This window comes from Mandrillus leucophaeus, unplaced genomic scaffold (assembly GCF_000951045.1).
Source record: "Mandrillus leucophaeus isolate KB7577 unplaced genomic scaffold, Mleu.le_1.0 Scaffold469, whole genome shotgun sequence".
Lineage (NCBI taxonomy): Eukaryota > Metazoa > Chordata > Mammalia > Primates > Cercopithecidae > Mandrillus > Mandrillus leucophaeus.
In genome coordinates this window covers 530,602-550,175 of record NW_012105020.1, presented here as the reverse complement: position 1 = coordinate 550,175, position 19,574 = coordinate 530,602, and the positions used below count along the sequence as shown (strand labels likewise).

The window sequence follows — 19,574 nt, the reverse complement described above, 5'->3', positions numbered from 1 at the left end:
TTAAGAAAAAGAAGTCCAGGCCTTCTTGTACAACCAAAAGACTGGCAGCCAGTATTTATCTTTTCTCTTCACGGCTCAGAGGTTAGTAGATTTATAGATAAAGTCAGCCCTGATCATAAACCCAACTGCACTTGCACAAAACAGCAGAGTTAGCTTATCCCTTCCTGCCTTGTACACCCTAGTATGTGCTTCTCTTCCTTACAAGCCAATGTCCTTTGTGGCACTTTTTTCCAGAATAGGGCCCTTTTGTCTACATCAAAAACCTGTTTAGGCAGATAACCTTTCTCTTCAATGATTTTCTTGATGGTGTCTGGGAACTTGTCTGCTGCCTCTTCATTGGCAGAAGCTGCTTCTCCTGTTACCTTGATACTTTTTAAGCCAAACTTCTTTCTAAAATTATCAAACCATCCTTTGCTGGCATTACATTCTCCAGCTTTAGATCCTTCACCTTCCCTTGACTTTGTCATGTAATGACTTCATTTTCCTCAATTCATATTAGAATCACTAACTATACTTTCCTTACAGCAATTCTGCACCCACATACAAGCTGCATATTCAATACGAGATAAAAAAAGTATTTTGCAGGCCAGGCGCAGTGGCTCACGCCTCTAATCCCAACACTTTGGGAGGCTGAGGCGGGCAGATCACGAAGTCAGGAGCTCGAGACCATCCTGGCTAACACAGTGAAACCCCGTCTCTACTAGAAATACAAAAAAATTAGCTGGGCGTGGTGGCGGGCACCTGTAGTCCCAGCTACTCCGGAGACTGAGGCGGGAGAATGGAGTGAACCTGGGAGGTGGGGCTTGCAGTGAGCTGAGATCACGCCACTGCACTTCAGCCCGGGCGACAGAGCGAGATTCCGTCTCAAAAAAAAAAAAAAAAGTATTTTGCAAAAAGCACAAGGTTTTTGCACCAGCTGGCACAGGTGTAGTGACGGCTTCACAAACTTCCTTTTAACAATGGTACTGGCTTCATTTACCTAGAAATGGCAGGTAACCACAGCTGCAGAACTTAATCTAGTGCACATCAAGCAACTCAACAATTTCTTGTAATGTCATGACTTTTCTCTGCTTTGTAGGAGCACTTCCAGGTTCACTAGGGGCACGTCGAATGGGTTCCATCGGGTTATTCCAGGTTTACAGTATTCCACTAAACATAATGAAAAATATGTGAAAACTGCAAAAGAAAACTTTTTACTGCACTACAAAGAGAAACTGCTCAACGAAGATGATTAGTCACAAGATGTTTTTCTGTTTTAGACAGGGTCTTCCTCTATCACCAAGGCTAGAGTGCAGTAGTGCAATCATAGCTCACTGCAGCCTCAAACTCCCAGGTTCAAGGGATCCTTCCGCCTCAGCCTCCTGAGCAGCTGGGACTACCGGTGTGTGCCACCACGCGTGGCTAATTTTTTAAATTTTTCTGGTAGAGCTGGGGGTCTTGCTTTGTTGCCCAGGGTGGTCTTAAAACTCCTAGGCTTGGGCCAGGCACGGTGACTCACGCCTGTAATCCCAGCACTTTGGGAGGACGAGGTGGGCAGATCATAAGGTCAGGAGATCAAGACCATCCTGGCCAACACAGTGAAACCCTGTCTCTACTAAAAATACAAAAAAATTAGCCGGGTGTGGGGACGGACGCCTGCAGTCCCAGCTACTCGGGAGGCGGAGGCAGGAGAATGGCGTGAACCCAGGAGGCGGAGGTTGCAGTGAGCCGAGATCGCACCACTGCACTCCAGCCTGGGCAACAGAGCGAGACTCCGTCTCAAAAATAAATAAATAAATAAATAAAACTCCTAGGCTCAAGCAATCCTTCTGCCTCGGCCTCCCTAGGTGCTCCAATTACAGGTGTGAGCCACTGCACCTAGCCACAAGGCATTTTAAGTGCATACTTGCAACATTTGATTGAGCTTACCCTGTTAGCAGTAAGAGGTGGCTATAAAATGTATTACAGCAGTACAATATGTACTACAGTTAATTTTATGCAGTTACAGTTTAATACTGCATCTTTACACTTGTTTACATTTCTCTTGACTGCAAATGGCACCATGTACAATCTGTGTGTGCCTAAGTTTTAATAAATTTTAGCTTTTTGTAATAGATTTGTGTATATTTTATGGTCGTAAATGATACACAGACTAGCATATACATACACTGTATGCATTCGTAACAGTTTTTTGTTGTTGTTATTTTGAGGCTACACATTTCATCTGTGAGTATTTTCAAATCTCCATAAAGTTTTCCAATATGTTCATTGGAAAAAATCCATGCAGTAAGTGAATCCATGAAGTTCAAACCCATGTTGTTCAAGGGTCAACTTTACTACGGTCTTAAAACTTTCACCTGGGCCAGGCGCGGTAGCTCACGCCTGTAATCCCAGCACTTTGGGAGGCAGAGGTGGGCGGATCATGAGGTCAGGAGTTCAAGACCATCCTGGCAAACACGATGAAATCCCATCTCCACTAAAAAATACAAAAAAAATTAGCTGGTTGTGGTGACGGGCGCCTTGTAGTCCTAGCTACTTGGGAGGCTGAGGTAGGACAATGGTGTGAACCGGGGAGGTGGAACTTGCAGTGAGCAGAGATCGCGCCACTGCACTCCAGCCTGGGCAACAGAGTGAGACTCCATCTCAAAAAAAAAAACCAAAAACTTTCACACTTCATTGCAAAAGCCTTCCAAACACTATGAACTCCAACGTCATGGAATCTACTCCTTCAAAATCACAATCAAAATAAACATAGGCATACCACGACCCTATTCAAAACCCTTCTATGGTAGCATAGTAGGCATAGACCTAGTGTATGCTCACTTCTCCACACCTGTCTGACATGTATTTCCTAACAACATTAAACCAACGGGAATTCTTACACAACTTGCTGTTTCTCACTATATTTCCATCACTGTCACAGCCCCTCCCCACTTATTTCAGTTCCCATATCTTTTTTTCCCCCCTGCTTTTGGTGCTCCTTTGCTTTGCCTTTTCTTTATCTGATTCTTTACATATCTTCTGAACACAGCTCAGGTGTCATAACCTCCAGGAATCCTTTGCTGAACTCCTCAAGCAAAGTTAACAACTCCTTCTCAGTTCTTCCCTGATATTTTATAGTGTAAACTATATTTACCTAACTATACACTAAATAAACTGTAGTGTATTTTTGTTTATATGGGAATGTGGTGATAGTCTATAACTACTAGTGACAGTTTGTAACCACCACTACACTCCTATATAGCTTAATTATCTGTTTATACATCTTCTTTCACTAGACTATGAGCTTCTTAAGTGATTATGCATTTTTCTTCAATGCCACATTGAAGGTTGTAAACAAATGTCTGTTGAATAAATACACTTTACTCATGTTATACCAATGTAATTTTGACAAACATTTTACTTATAAGTCACAATGATACGGGAAAATGGTTGAATGTGTTTACCCTCAGCAAGTAATCTAATTTTTAAATAATCAAATATTTTTCTAACAGAAGTAGTGTACAAGTAACACACTTTTAAATTTTACATCAAGCAATATTTTCAGATTTTTCCCATTCACCTAACTAAAGGCCTCACTCAGAAGGCTGCTTAATCATTAATTTTACTAATAAATATTAACTGGGAAAAAAATGGCAGACGACATAAGCCCTTCAGAAGCGGATCAATAAGCTACAGTCTTTCCCTAAAACAAACAAGTCCAAAAACTACATATCAAATGAAATGGACTTCAAGTGCAGATTAATACATCCACACAATGGGGTCTTGGCATCAAATACACGTCAACAGCCTTGGCAAAATAATGATGTTACTAATGAACTTTAATCTTTCCACTTGCCCATCCCTGACACAGAAGCAACACTAACGGCTATCGAAAATTTTTTTAAATGACTAAATGTTCAACTCTCACCTCATCGGTATGTTAACAATAAAAACTTTAGGCTATACTTCATTCCAGGAACAATAAAATTTAAAGGCTCTAACTTTATGTATTAATGTGTTTTTTTAAAGAGTAGTAACATTCTTTTAAAGTAACATTCTAAATTATTTGAACAGAGCTTTAATCCCATTGATAAAACTGATTAAGTTGCAATAACTGCAAATACGCTAAGGGATCTAGCAACCAATGCTTCAGCAAAACAATAAACTGCACACATATTTATCATCTATATATACAAACATATAATATTTGTTATCTAATTATTAGATGTATACAGAACCCTTCCCCAAGAAGGCCAAGTTACAAAATGATCAGCAAGCAAAGTAAATTCATTCAGTAGAAAAAGAAACAAAAGCTTTTTTAAAGGAAAGATACAATTAAGGATTCTTAAATGCATATAGTTTAGTGAGACTTTTAAAAACCAAGTCAAGAATTTAATTTTTAAAAGTGATCTTTGCCTCCTTACCTCCCTCCAATCCAGGATTACAATTTCCTCATCAGTAAAGTATCAACAACAAAAATAAGTCTGTAACGGTCTTTGTTTTCTTTAAAGCAAAATCTGTTCATTTACGTTACTTCTGATTTGTAACCTTCAAAATGCCTGAATTTGAAAGCATGTCAGTCTATTATATACTTACACATCTTGAAGTTTCTGTGATTACTAAGAGAGAAAACTACATCATGAGACAAATTAAAACGAAAATGAAAAGAAGTGAATTCTTAACATCTACTACATACAAAGGACAAGAAGTCTTCAGTCCTCTGTGAATAATTTTCTACAAGAAAAAATTTAGAACAGGGTGGGTGGGGGAAAGGGTGAGAATTTGAAATTCCAGGCAATTCAGAATGACACAGCTAGAAAAAAATAAACAAGCGAAAATACTTGATCTTAATTTCAAGCTCCAGCCTCAAAAAAAAGAAAAAAAAAAAAAAAAAAAGCTTTGGTACAAGTATCTGAGGAATGGCAGTATTTTTAAAATCAGATAAGGAAGCTCCCTCCCAAACTCTAAGCACCTCAGAGTAGATAAAGTCTCTCTTCCTTTATGTTAGTGTATCCCTTACAATGCACAGCACAATGTATAGATAATATTCAAAAAATATGATCTGAATACAGTCCATTTGCAGTTAACGATAAGGAGTCTTATTTGATGACCAACCAGTATACAATTACTTATGACATCTGCAATAATACCATTTATCCATCAGTTATTCCTTGAGCAACATCAACCATCAAAAATATAGCCAAAGATCCAAGCTTTGAGAAAAACAGACCAGCGAGACACATTCAAACAGACTTTGAACAAATTAACCTTTCAAAGCTCACTTTCCTCATTTGCTCCTGGCCAGAGAAATGTGAGATGGTGAACCGTGGGGTAATTAAGAAAGTCTGCGAAAACATCTGGCACACAGCACTTGCTCAATAAATATGTTTGTTTATTTCTTCCCCGCCCATGCAGAAGAGACATATAGCCTTGATTAGTGACTTAAAACTGCATGTAAAAACTACTGATGTTTGGTTAACTGGTTTCTCTGGTTACAGTGGAGAACAGATGGGAGTGGAGGAGTGCTGCCAAAAAAAGAGCTGATGTCAAGGAAAAAGAAAAAAAAAAGATTATCAATTAGAAAAGCGCAGCAGCATGGGACAATTCCATGAAATCACAACTTGATCAAAATTCAATTGGGCTCTAATATCATTACAGAACAGTAACATTCATAATGAGAAAGTTAAATCCTCAATAGAAGGTTCAATTATGATTTGCATTTCAGTCCTCAACATGAGTAGGCTATCCAAAACTCAATTTGAGAATTTGGGAAATCTGAAACAATTTTTTCAAAGACACAAGGTCAAGCTTCCAGATTAGCCTGCTTAAGTGCATTTAAGTCACGGAGCAATTGAGCTAAAAGTACTAACAACTCTTTCAACTATATCTGTGAATGACTTTCGCATATATGGGAAAAAAAAGTATGTATAACATTTCAAAATGTGATAATGATCACAAGTAAGATACAATAATGTAAGTACTCTCATTGAGGTAAAAAGCTTGTCACTGTTCTACGATTGGTGCTATTTTTACCCATTAAAAAAAAGAGATATTACAGGATTCCCTTGAACACATTTTATCCAAAAAACACAGTAGTCATCATAACTAGAATTCAGACATCATACGTACAGACCCTCTGTATTAAGAAAATGAGTGATTATATCTAAAATCAACACTATAAAATTTGTTGTATTTCCCAATATACGATGAAATCCAAAACACTACTATTTATACTATTTAACACTACTATTTATACATGGGTCACATGTATATAAAATTACTCTTTACACATTCTTCTATGATAATGTATAAAAACTGTATAAACTGTAAGACAATGACAAATTGACTGTACCTAAATCAATTACACATAACCCAAAGGGAAAGGAAAAAAACATACAAAATACTGAACTGCCATAGTTTGCTGTCTTTGAATGACTCTAACTGTAATCAAATAAGATATGACAGCAAAATAGCTATGACATAAATTTTGTTACAAAAATCTGCTATAAGCCTGTTTAAAACTTTCCTGCAACTGTCAACTCACCAAAAAAATGCACACAAGAACACAGCTAACTTTCCCACTGCTTCACATTGGAACTTAACCATCATCACTGAAATATACCATTCGTAGTTTAAAGAAAAATCTAAGACTAAAAAAGTAGGTAATTCTTGCAACATCACACAAAATATTTCAAAGGCCACAGGAAAACACTAGTAGTTGGTGCCTAGATTTATGTACAAACACATAACTGTCTTTTACTGAAATTTTTGGAGCTCAAATGAGCCTAAGGTAACCCCAAGTTAAAACCTCCTTATTTTACAATGAAGAAACTGAGGCTAAGGAGCTTATCCAAGATCACACAGCACAATGAAGGAGTCCAAGGGTCCTAAGCTGAGTGTCCCTCCGGAGTACCATGTCAACTCAAATCATCAGAGTGCTCAATACTGAGAAACCATTTTATAATTAAATAGGCCAGTGTTAACACTGAGTTACTATGGCTACATGTTTGTTTCAGTCTGCTAAAGAGAAAGAGCTTTTAACCAGAAATCAAGCTTCTGGTCATGGTTCTTCCATAAATTCAAGTCAGGAGTGTATCCCTTGATAAACCACTTTCTCTAGACCTCTGTTCCTCATCTGTGCAAGAAAGAACAGATTCTCTCAAAAGTCTCTGCCACGGTTTGAATGTCTGTGTCTCCTCCAAAATTCATGTTGAAATTTAATCGTCAATTTAGCAGTATTAAAAGGTACGGTAATTCAGGTGCAACAGCTCACGCCTGTAATCCTAGCACTTTTGGAAGCCAAAGTGCGTGCAATCGTTTGAGCCCAGTAGTTCCAGACCAGCCTGGGCAACATAGTGAAACCCTGTCTCTACAAAAAGAAAAAGAAAAAAAATAGCTGCTGACCTGCACCTGTTGTCCCAGCTACCCAGGAGGCTGAGGTGAAAGAATCCATTAAGCCCTGGAGGGTGTGGCTACAGTGAGCCAAGATCAAGCCACTGCAATCCAGCCTGGGTGAGAGTCAGAAAAAAAAAAAAAAAGGTAGGGTCTTCAGGAGATGATTAACTTATAAGGGTAGAACCCTTGTGAATGGGATTAGGTGGCCTTATAAAAGAGGCTGACAGAGTTTACTTTTTTGCCCTTCTACCTCTGTCATGTGCAGATACAGGATTCCTCCCCACCAAAGGATTCCGAGAGGAAACTGCATCAAGACGTCGTGTTGGAAGCAGACAGCAGCTCTCACCAGACAGCAGAAACTGCAGCACCTTGATCTTGAACTTCCCAGCCTCCACAAGTGTGAGAAAATACATTTCTGTTCTTTATAAATTACTCAGTCTGCAGGATTTTGTTATAGCACCACAAAAAGATTACAGGAGTCACTTTTAGTGCTTAAAAATTAAAATACTAACATAAATAAGAGCACGCAAATTATTATTTTATTTGGCTAGTGATAGCATTCATCAAAAAAGCATATTGCTTTCATGTCTCATTTGCATACACCAAAAGTAGCAAATTATTACTAGGGAATTTAATCCTTGTATTTCCAATACATTTTACTGTTTAATCTATCACTTCAGTATATTCTTAGAGACAAAAAATTAAAAATCAAAGTATTTTAAACATATTAACTTCAAGGAATCACTTTTTGCTAAGTATACACTTAGATTTCTATTAACCAATTTTTTTTAATGTGTGTAGTCAGCCTTACAATTTAGAGTAGCAAAGTGTTAACTCATAAATAGGTCAACTAGTAATAATAAGCCTTTCTTACAGGTTATGCTTTTGACTGTTTTATTCAAGTCAGTACACACTACGGTCCCCGTAAACAAGTTATATATTCAAATGTTACTGAACAATGCACATTTCCAAAGTTTTTCCTTTTATAAATGGTCCATTTACTTAAAGCCATTACTTAAGCTTACAAAGGAAGCTTACGAAGTCTCCTTCCAACACCTGGAACCTAAAGTTAGATTCTTTTTGTAAAGAGAGTAGTGCACTGTATAAGCTTCAGGGTCCCCAGATCTGCCCCTGGCTAATAATTAAAAACGTAACCTTAGAATTAATTTTCTGTATAATGAAAACAACACGAACTTTTCAGTCAGACATACCTGGAATTTGAATCCCAACTCTGCCCTTCTCCAGCTGTATATGTAATATCATAAATATTTTACTAGTCCTCCCCGAGACCCAAATAGATTTAAAACAAGAGTAACAACATCATACTTAAAATTGTTTTGGGGATTTCAGATAATTAGTTCAAAGTATCTAAAACAGCCTACCACAAGTCAGACATCCAACAAGTTGTCACTATCTTATAAGACAACCTCTAGCGGAAATGGAAAGGAATTGGAGATGAAAAAGAAAAAGGAATTTTTCACTATCACTTTGGAGAGGACAGGGCAAACAGAAGAGGCTAAGAGTTTCTCAGTTAAGAGCTGTTCTAGGTAAGAATGACTTAAAAACACATATGTCAAAGAATTCCTCTTAGCGGTGATGGCCTGCTTTTATAAAAAAGTATCGCTAAGAAATCTTGTATTTTCTTAAAGTAGGTAAAAATTCCCCTTTGAAGTCGTTTTATTCATCTGCTCAGCAGTAACATTTCTCATTTAAAGAGTAAATCTGGGTCCATTCCTTTCTCAATGATTACAAGTACTAAATGGAGGTCAAATTAGGAAGTTTTGCTTAGTTACACTTACAACTTTAAAACCAAATTTAAAAAAACAGAATGCTGTCTAGTAGCAACAGACTTGGATTAGGAGTTAAGGCAACTATAGGATCAGTTCTCAATTTCCTATTAACTGTTATCAAGTTGAGCAAATAGTATTCTCCTCATCTTTAAAAAAGATTCATTAATAACTAGTGATTTTGAAGCAATGGTTAACAGAATTTCTTAAAATGAAATCTTTTACAGAACCCCACATACAAATGGTAACACAGGAGCTGCTCTTAAGGACCACAGAGGGAGATCTGGAAGATTTCTACTTAACACTTCCTAGGCCTCCTGGGTCCTAGATACCCTCCAGGCTCCCTGTAAACGTTTGAAAATAACTGCCCTACATGAAACAGAATTATAGTTGAAAATTTTGATTTTATCATTGGGAAATTCTTTTAAATGTCTTAGTGATACCACTATTAGAAAGCATTTTCTGATATGATTTCATTTAATCCTCAACAATTTGTGAAAGACCGCTGTAGTTCTCATCTTAAAGAGGAGGAAACAAACTTAAAGAGTCTGTTAGTTTCTTTATTCAACATTGTGTACTATATGCTGGGTGCATACTGCCGTACTGATCAAAGTCATAAAAAAGACTGAGGCCTCAAGAAAATTATGCTCTAAAAAAGGAAACACAGACTCCTCTCTCAAGAATCTTGGCTGTGAAAGGAGGTAGTTACTATAATGCAGAAGACAGGGAAAAGACATCTTCCTTCACTGAGACCAGAGGGAAGGAGTCGAGAATGAATAAGGATGCAGATTAAATAATATAATTGAAAGGGAAGAATGCTGAAAGAACTTTGAACTTTCACCTAATTACATTCCTTTTCACAGTGATGTAGTAGTTAGGTTTCTTCAAGAGCAGTAAGAGAATTCTCAATAGAGAGCTTAGGGACAATGATTAAAGTTTGGAATAGCTCAGGCAAGAAAGGGGAGAGGAAGTTGACCTGGGACACAAAAGAAACTGCTCAGAGGCAATGAGAGTCCAGCTAAATTAGAGACCACTGTCTTGCAATTTTCTCCAGGAGCAGCTAGAAAATAAGTTCAGTGGGAGCAAATAGGTGGAAGGATCCAAGATACTTTCTGCTGCTATTTCTGGCCTTGTTCTGGGGAGGTAGTAAGAAAGAGGCAACTGATAACATAGGTGGAAGTGAAAGCACCATGGCTTGGGAGAATGAAAGGGTCTTCCCGAGATCAAAGGGCACATTAATGTGAGAAGGAACGAAGCAACAAGATAGAATAATTAAATAATAACAGCTTGAATTTATTTATAATGCTTAGTATGTGCCAAGTACTATTCTAAAGAGCTTTATATGTATTAACTCCATCTTTAAAACAATTTTATGAGGTAGGTATCATCATTTTTTCCTTTTTACAAAAGAGGGAACAGACAGACACCAAGTGATTTGCTCAAAGTCCTACATCTAACAAACAGAAGAGCTAGGATAGAATGCAATATTGGAGCTGGAAGATTTTTAAAGCAGTAGGATGACAAGCTCTAAGACAGCGTGAAGATCCCTGCAATACAAGCCTGTCTGACTGCCACCGTAGATCCAGTACCTGACCCATAGCAGCAACACAAAATAAATGTATTTTAAATTGAATAAATAAATGACTTCCACAGGCAATGAACAAAATTAAGATAGAGGCCAGACATATCTGTGAGGAATGTATTAACATAGTATCTGTGAGGAAGGTATTAAACTCCTCAATGACTGAGGAAGCATGAGTTCAGGAAGTCAGATGGTCATAGGGAGAGAGCAGCAGGGTAATTCTCAAGCCAAAAAAGATGATGAACATGGCAATAAACCACATCTGGGCCCAATGATTCAAGGACTGTAAGAAAAATAAAAACCTCAATTCAAAAAGATAAACCTGCATCCTCAGGGCAAAGCCATGTTTCAGGTGGAAAGAAATCAAGAGAATTTTAGGAATAGGCTGAAGATACAGGGAAATTAATCTGCAAGAGAAATAGGGGACCAGAGTGTACAATTTAACAGTGTGACAGAAAGGGATGAGATGCGAAGGGGAGTCATGGTGGAGGAAGTGAAATGTAGAGCACAGCTAGTAAACAGAAAGACTGGACCACAGACTAAGCCTTCTGACTCCCAATTCAGGGTCACTGATAATTTCAACTCATTTTTCCAGGAGACTAGGCTGACTACCCTGCTACATACAGAAAGTGCCACAAGATCTTTAATGACACACTACTACATCTTAAGACTTCACTTAGAGCTAGAAAACTTCAAACATTTCAGAGCATCATTTGTACTGACTTACTGAATTTATCAATTACTATGGTTTAGCTTAGAGGACTAGTTTCTCATTTAATCAATCATTCACTAACCACCCACACTACGATAAATGCTGTGTGGGTACAAAAGGGTGTCTAGTATAAGATTTGGACAGGGACCACAACCTAGTTCAGGAGTGGGGAAAAAAAGGGGGGGAGGGGGAGGAGAAGGAGGAGAAAGGGAGGAAAGGAAAAAAGAAAAACTAGATGTGTTTTTAGATGAACATTTAACGTACATATTATAGAACATGCAAACCAAATGAGTATTTACTCCTTCAATAAAGTTACGAGACATTACACACTTATTCCAAGGATTATGTGTGAATCATATAGGAACTTCTGTTTTTGAAGCCACCCCTCAAGAGCCAACAGGATTCTTTAAGTGTCCCAGTGGTACTAAACCCATATCCTTTGAGAATGCTTTCTTAGCACAATTCACAAACTGGCTCTGCAGGCTTTTCAAAACTTAAGTTCTAGAAGTTGTACAATAATATGACAGGACCGCTCAAATAAGTGTATGGCATTCAATGTAACTGCTTGCAAAAATAACATCCAATTTTTAATATTGGCCTAATCATGGCTAAATATTGGTATAACAATAGTTAACTATGTGCTAAGTTCTATTTTAAAGCTTTATTTATCACACAATAAACCTGTAAGGTTTGTTATTAGCAATCTCATTTTACATAGAGGAAAACTGAAACTACAAGAAGTTAACTTGTTAAAAGTTATGCAGCTAGAGGCCGGCGCAGTGGCTCACGCCTGTAATCCCAGCACTGTGGGAGGCAGAGGCAGACAGATCACGAGGTCAGGAGATAAGACCATCCTGGCTAACACGGTGAAACCCGTCTCTACTAAAAATACAAAAAATTAGCCGGTAGTGGTGGCAGGTACCTGTAGTCCCAGTTACTCGGGAGGCTGAGGCAGGAGAATGGCGTGAACCTGGGAGGCGGAGGTTGCAGTGAGCTGAGATCGCGCCACTGCACTCCAGCCTGGGTGACAGAGCGAGACTGTCTCAAAAAAAAAAAAAAAAAGGTGATGCAGCTAGAAAGACGTGGAGCTGGTATTCAAGCCCACACTCTTAACTACTATGCTTTCAGTCTCTTTACTTTTTAGTCACATCCCTATATTCATATGTTGAATACTCCAGTGCAAAAGTACATGAAAATTCTCTATTCACAGTTTTGTTCTCCTAAGTAGTCAAAGAAATGCAAATTAAAGCATTAAAGTATTATTTTTTCACCTATAAAATTAAACATACATTATGTTGGGTAAGACACTGCTACACAGAAGTTAAACTGATACAACCTTGGGAAATACAATTAATTCTTAAGAGTGCTCACTTCAGAGCCAGATTGCTTGGGTCAGAATCCTAGTTTTGCCACTTGGAAGAATATCTTAAGCAAATTATTTAGCCTTGCAAAGCCTCATCTGTAGAACAGACAATAGTAGTATGCTATAGAGCTGCTCAAATGAGTAAGTTTAGACATGCAGAGTACATGATAAACATTTAGAAAGTGTTAGCTATTATTATTACCTTTATGGAGGTCAATTAGGTAATATATTTCAGTTATGTTCAGCTCAATAATTCCATAATCAGAGATGGGCTCAAATATTTATGTGTCTAAATAGTCACAGTTGCAATCTTCTTTAATAGAAAAAATATGGACTCCCTGGAATCAACCAAATATTTGGCAATAGGGAAACAGTTAAGCAAACTGAAGTAAAGTATGATAGTCATGAAAAACTATGTTTTCAAAAATTACAGCAAATTTTTAACAGCAGCATATACAATGATTATTTTAATTTTACTGTGTGTTCAGCCAAGAGTATGAAATTAAAATTCCAAAAACACATGAAAATGTTAATGTTGTTTCCAAGTGCTAGGATTACAGGTGATTTTTTTTTATTTCCCTATTTATACATTTAGATAATTATCAATTTTTCTACCAGGAATATACGTCATTGTTATAATTAGAAAAGTTACTAAAATAAATTCATTGCTTTAACAGACTATGGTTGAATAGTTTTCACAAAACACTGATAGACTAATAACTAATTGTAATCCATGTGTTAACTCAGTGATTTGTTCTTACTAGTAATACCTTTACATTTTGTTGACCTTACAATGGACCAGCAAGAACTACTTTTTTAAAAAGCTGCATTATTTAAAACTACAAATTGTCTAGTAACTTTTATATAAACCTAACAAAACTACTTAAGAGCATCCATGTACTCTGGAATGAAAATAACAAAAAATTACCGCTGAAGTCTCCCAATGTACAATATAACGAAAAGGCATACCACTTTTTCTAGCCTTAATCATATAATCTTCCCGAACTGGACAAATGCTTTCATCCCTTAACTTCATTTAATGAATGATGTACAAACAAATGAAGCCGTCTCTAATTTGTCTGAATCAAGTTTGTGACTTATGTATTACTTTAAAAGCCAAATTTTTACATTATATTTCATATTACTTAAATAGTTTCTAATTCACTATTGGAACTAATAATTTTCCAGGTTCCTCTGAATTGCTATCTAGAAAGACAAGGCAAAATAAATACTTTGTTAATAACAACTGTATGCTTTTATTTTTCTAACTTCTAAAGTCAGAGGGGTACTAACAGCTATGACAATACTGGCTGTCCCAAAACTATAAACAGTATCAGTTTGAGTGTAACACTTTAATGAATCTGTTTCACCTTGTTTCATAACATGAAAAATGAAAAACAAATTTATAATTAATTCTCTGCTCTGTGTGATCTGCAAGACTACCATCCAGCTTTCCTCTATGTACCAGTCTAGGTAGTACTATGCAACAATTACCTTCCCTAAGAAAGAGAAACCTACTATGAAGATAGAAGCTGTTCCCTCAAATCTAGCAAACATTTCTGTAGCTTCAAGAAAAAAAACAAAAAAAGATTAACTGTACCCATCTGCCCTTAGACTCTTTCCTGTTAAGTATATTACAAATGAACATAAAACTGTTTCACTAATGTGAGTCTCTGTATGTTCCAGCCAACAATCACTTCCAAACAGTTGCTGTCCATGCTACACAGGTGGAGTTTATCTAGCATTAGGGAGTGGGCATTTCATCATAACACTCTTTCTCATGGTGAGTTAGCAAGCTTTTTATAAACTAACTGAAGCTACTTCCAGGACCCCAAGGTAGAGATCTTAAGAGCCTGATTACATTCTGGAGACACTCACCTTCATAACAGGTTTCCCAAACTCTGAAGGCTAGGCCAAGAAAGGCTTCATTACTGTTTGACAGAGGACAGGACAGCATTTTCATTCAAATGTAACCCCTCCAATTCTAATCAAGCTCCTCAAACCCATGTGGACAAAACCCCATACAGTAAAAATGGTAAGAAATCACTTTTCAAAGATAAAGATAACAAAAGATTTACCTGACAGCAACTAATCCTACATGGTGCAACAAAGCCCAGGAGTAAGAAAGAGACTCCCTGGGGCAGATTATTTGATCCAGACCCACATTATTTCCAGGAGTTTCACAATTACTGCCTCCTTTCTTTAAAAAGTTATATGGTCCTTGTTGTTTCTTCGCATACAAATAAAAGTTCAAACATTATCAAAAAGATGTGAAATGATATACTTTGTGCAATGCACAAAAGCTTATAAACTGGAATAAACATTTCCTTTGTCAACAGCTTACAAAAACAGAAACTTCCTTATTGTCTTCCATCTTAAAAAGAATTTCTAGGAAAAGGTCTACTTAAAAATGCAAATTGTGCATTAAACTGTGTATTATAACTTCTACAGACAATGATGAAGGTATACTTAAAATATGCACTAAGGCTGCATGCGGTGGCCCACACCTATAATCCCAGCACTTTGGGAAAGAGAGGTGGGCGGATCACCTGAGATCAGGAGTTCAAGACCAGCCTGGCCAACATGGCGAAACCTCATCACTACTTAAAATATAAAAATTAGCCAGATGTGGTGGCACAAACCTGTAGTCCCAGCTACTCGGGAGGCTGAGACACAAGAATCGGTTGAACCCAGGAGGTGGAGGCTGCAGTGAGCCAAGATCATGCCACTGCACTCTAGCCTGGACGACAGAGCAAGACTCTGTCTCAAAAAAGAAAAAAAAAATGCACTCAAAACACTAAAAAGAATCTGACATTATTGATGGAAATTTATCTGGAGTAGTATCTATAAAATATCTAGTAAGTTCAATTACCACTCTATTTTGCAATGAAAACAAAACAATCTCAAAACATAATTCTATACTTTTCTATGAGTTAATTTTGTAAAACAACCTGAGAAGAGTGCTTGAGACTTTTTATTTTATTTTTTTTTAAGACAGAGTCTTGCTCTGTGGCCCACGCTGGGGAATGAAAGAAATGGGGGGGTGGATTTTGATCAAAGGGTACAAGTTGTAAGATGAATAAATTGTGGAGATCAAATGTGCAGCACGGTAAGAATAGTTAATAACACTGTATTATATACTTTAAATTTGCTAAGGAAGTAGATCTTAATTGTTCTCATCACGCAGACAAAAAAAAACAGAACTATTGGCCAGGCGCAGTAGCTCACACCTGTAATCCCAGTACTTTGAGAGGCCAAGGCGGGCGGATCAGGAGGTCAGGAGTTCAAGACCAGCCTGACCAAAATGGTGAAACTCTGTCTCTACTAAAAATACAAAAACTAGCCAGGCGTGGTGGTGCATGCTTGTAATCCCAGCTACTCGGGAGGCTGAGACAGAAGAATCGCTCGAACCCAGGAGGCAGAGGTTGCAATGAGCCGAAATCGTGCCACTGCACTTCAGCCTGGCCTACAGAGCGAGTCTCCACCTCAAAAAAAATTAAAAATAAAAAGAGGTGATTTTGTGTTAGCTTGATGGTAGTAATCACGTCAGAATGTATACATTATCAACACATCATGTTGTCCACCTTAAACACAATTTTTCTTTTTTTTTTATGAGACAGTGTCTCACTCTGTTGTCCAGGCTGGAGTACAATGGCATGATCTTGGCTCACTGCAAGCTCTGCCTCCCAGGTTCAAATGATTCTCGTGCCTTTCCTCCCGAGTAGCTGGAATTATAGGTGTGTGATCACCACACCTGGTAAATTTTTGTATTTTTAGTAGAGACAGGGGTTTGCATGTTGGCAAGGCTGGTCTCCAACTCTTAACCTCAGGTGATCTACCTGGCTTGCCTCTCCCAAAGTGCTAGGATTACAGGTGTGAAGGTGTGAACCACCTTCTCCAGCCGAGTGCTTAAGACTTTTGGTGAAACTATAGTTTCCCTTAAATTATAGTAACTATATATCCAAACAACAGATGTAAAATACAGTTATTCTAAAATACTTACATATGTGGATCCATAAACAATTAAGGATGTACATATGTATAACCATAAACAATTTTTTTTTTTTTGAGACAGTTTTGCTTTTGTTGCCCAGGTTGGAGCTCAATGGCGCGATCTCAGCTCACTGCAACCTCGGCCTCACAGGTTCAAGCGATTTTCCAGCCTCAGCCTCCCAAGTAGCTGGGATTACTAGGCATCCACCACCACACCCCGTGATTTTTTTGTATTTTAAGTAGAGATGGGATTTCATCATGTCAGCCAGGCTGGTCTCAAGCTCCTGACCTCAGGTGATCCACCTGCCTCTGCCTCCCAAAGTGCTGGGATCACAGGCGTGAGCCACTGCACCCAGCCATATTTTTTCCTTATGGCATACTATGCATTAACTACTTTTGACCAGCAACTCATGCAGTCTGTAGTTATGCACAAGACTGCTAATCTGGAAAACAGGAATTCTGAAGGTCCATAAGCACACGGTTAACAAGATAAAACTATGAAATACCCTACCACTGAGATACATATATATTTGTAACAAAGAGTCATAAACTGTAATAGTTCTTTTCAATGGGAACTACTTATGAATGTTATTAATACTTATTAAACAGTAATGAAAAATTCTTTTAGAAATCAGCAGCTATTAACTACTGAATATCAAAACTAGTCACTTACTTCTGTAAGGTTTTCAGAAAAACCTGCAAAAGTCATAGACAGAATGGGTCCAAATTAGCTCATAATCATAACGAAGCTAAAAAAAAAATTAAGTTCCAGTACTATGTGGTAACGTATCACACAACGTTATTATACTAGTCAGCTAAAGGAATAATGAAATTCTCTCCCACCTCTTCTCCCCAACAATATTAGCTCCAGAAGGCAGGGATCTCGGTCTTTCTAGCTATCCTGACAGACACCCAGAACAGTGCCTGGCACATAATATTCAATATGTACTGAACAAATTAAATGATGGCAAAACAGGCAAGAGCAGGGAAACCTGAAGTGGTCAGAGTTTGATTACACATAGATGAACGTACAGCTGGTCAATCAGAACGCCATTCACTTGAGTGAGTTGATGTCAAATTTGAGTTCCTCCACATTTTAGCAAAAAATCTTATTCAGAACGTAAGACTTCAAGAATTGAGTAGTGTAAGGCCGCAAACACTCCTAGAAAATCTGTTGTATAGGCCGGGCGCGGTGGCTCACGCCTGTAATCCCAGCACTTTGGGAGGCCGAGGTGGGTGGATCACCTGAGGTCGGGAGTTCGAGACCAGCCTGACCAATAGGGAGAAATCTCGTCTCTACTAAAAATACGAAATTAGCCGGGTGTAGTGGCGCATGCCTGTAATCCCAGCTACTCAGAGGCTGAGGCAGGAGAACCGCTTTAACCCAGGAGGCGGAGGTTGCTGGGAGCTGAGATCGCGCCATTGCACTCCAGCCTGGGCAACAAGAGCGAAACTCTCAAAAAAAAAAAAAAAAAAAGAAAGAAAAGAAAAAGAAAACCTGTTGTATAAAACTATTAACTTCATAAAATTCTAAGTAATTCTAAACTCTAAAGTGATCAGAATTTAGTAGGAAAATTAACATTAATCACAAATTCATAACCCAGCTCTGTGCCCAATCATAAGGGAAAACATACTAGTAAGCTTCGTTAGTACTCGCTTGTCAACATTTCTCATGTTTACTTAGAAAAAAGTTCGAAACATTCCAAAAATCTTTAATTATTATCAAAACACTTAATTCTCCTAAATACACCGTACCTATTTACACAAAGCAGAGGTTTTCGCACACTGATTTTAGTATTTATGTTCTTGCAATTTCAGAATTCTGCATGAGCTGTATCCTTTTAAATTTTAGGAATTCAGAGAGGTCCTCATGTTCTCTGAGACTAAATTACTTGACTCAACTGGGGCAATCATATTAATATAAGTCTTTTCTCAGGCAACTGCACTTCAGGAAAAGCACTCTTTAAAAAGTGACAACAAACCTCCCTCTTTCGCCTCCACATCATACGAAGTATTTAGGAATCTAAGAAGGGAAGACCATGATCTTTCTCTAATTTTGTTTTTTAAAATCTTCTGTCCGATTGCTAGTTCGTCTGTCTTGACGTACGCCTTTTATTGTAGCGACATAGGCAAGTATGTCCAGTTTGTTAACAACAATACATTTTAATTGCTTGCCATAGGGTGGACGAACCAGATATGACACCCAAAGTTATACCCTATATGCTAAACACCACAAGGCTACGACACAACGTAATGCCAAAAAAGAAAAGGTTTCTGAACAGAACACGTTTGCTGTCACTGAAAGTGATGAAAGAAAGCAATTCTGCAAGGCGACTACACTCATTCTTCGGGCTCCCAAGGCTGAGAAATGGAGAACCAATTGTCCGGTTTGCTCTCTGTTGCTTCCTCCCACCCGGCCTTCCTCCGAGTGGCGAGGCAATCCTGCACAACAGTTTGTAAAGTGCTTAGGAGGCTTGTAGGATGAAAGACGCTATAAATACACCCAATGTTACTAGTTTATGACCACTGAGCATTCCGTGGAACCACTGTCACTGCTTCGGGGGCAGGTTGATGGCACAGCCCTGCCTGGGGAGGGGGGCAGAGTGAGAGGGCAGCCCCTTCATCACCCTACAAGCTAGACTGGGTAATTTTTGAAAGTGTAACGAAACCCCACGTGAAAAGTTCCACACACGCCCCACACAGGGAGGACTTCGCCGCTGCTAACAGCGCCGGAGCCTGGGCCTACAACCCCGGCAACGTGGGGAGGCGTGGGGCGGCCGA

The 19,574-nt window shown here is 38.2% G+C and overlaps 1 protein-coding gene across 1 annotated transcript in view; it reads right to left on the bottom strand.

Moving 5' to 3' along the window:
- Nucleotides 1-4,699, bottom strand: part of CUL3 (cullin 3) — a 101,297-nt gene extending 96,598 nt beyond the window's left edge. The window contains exon 1 of the mRNA XM_011995066.1: nucleotides 4,558-4,699. The gene's annotated coding sequence lies outside the window, so the exon portion shown is untranslated. The remainder of the gene's footprint in view (nucleotides 1-4,557) is intronic.
- Between the last annotated feature and the right edge of the window lie 14,875 nt (nucleotides 4,700-19,574).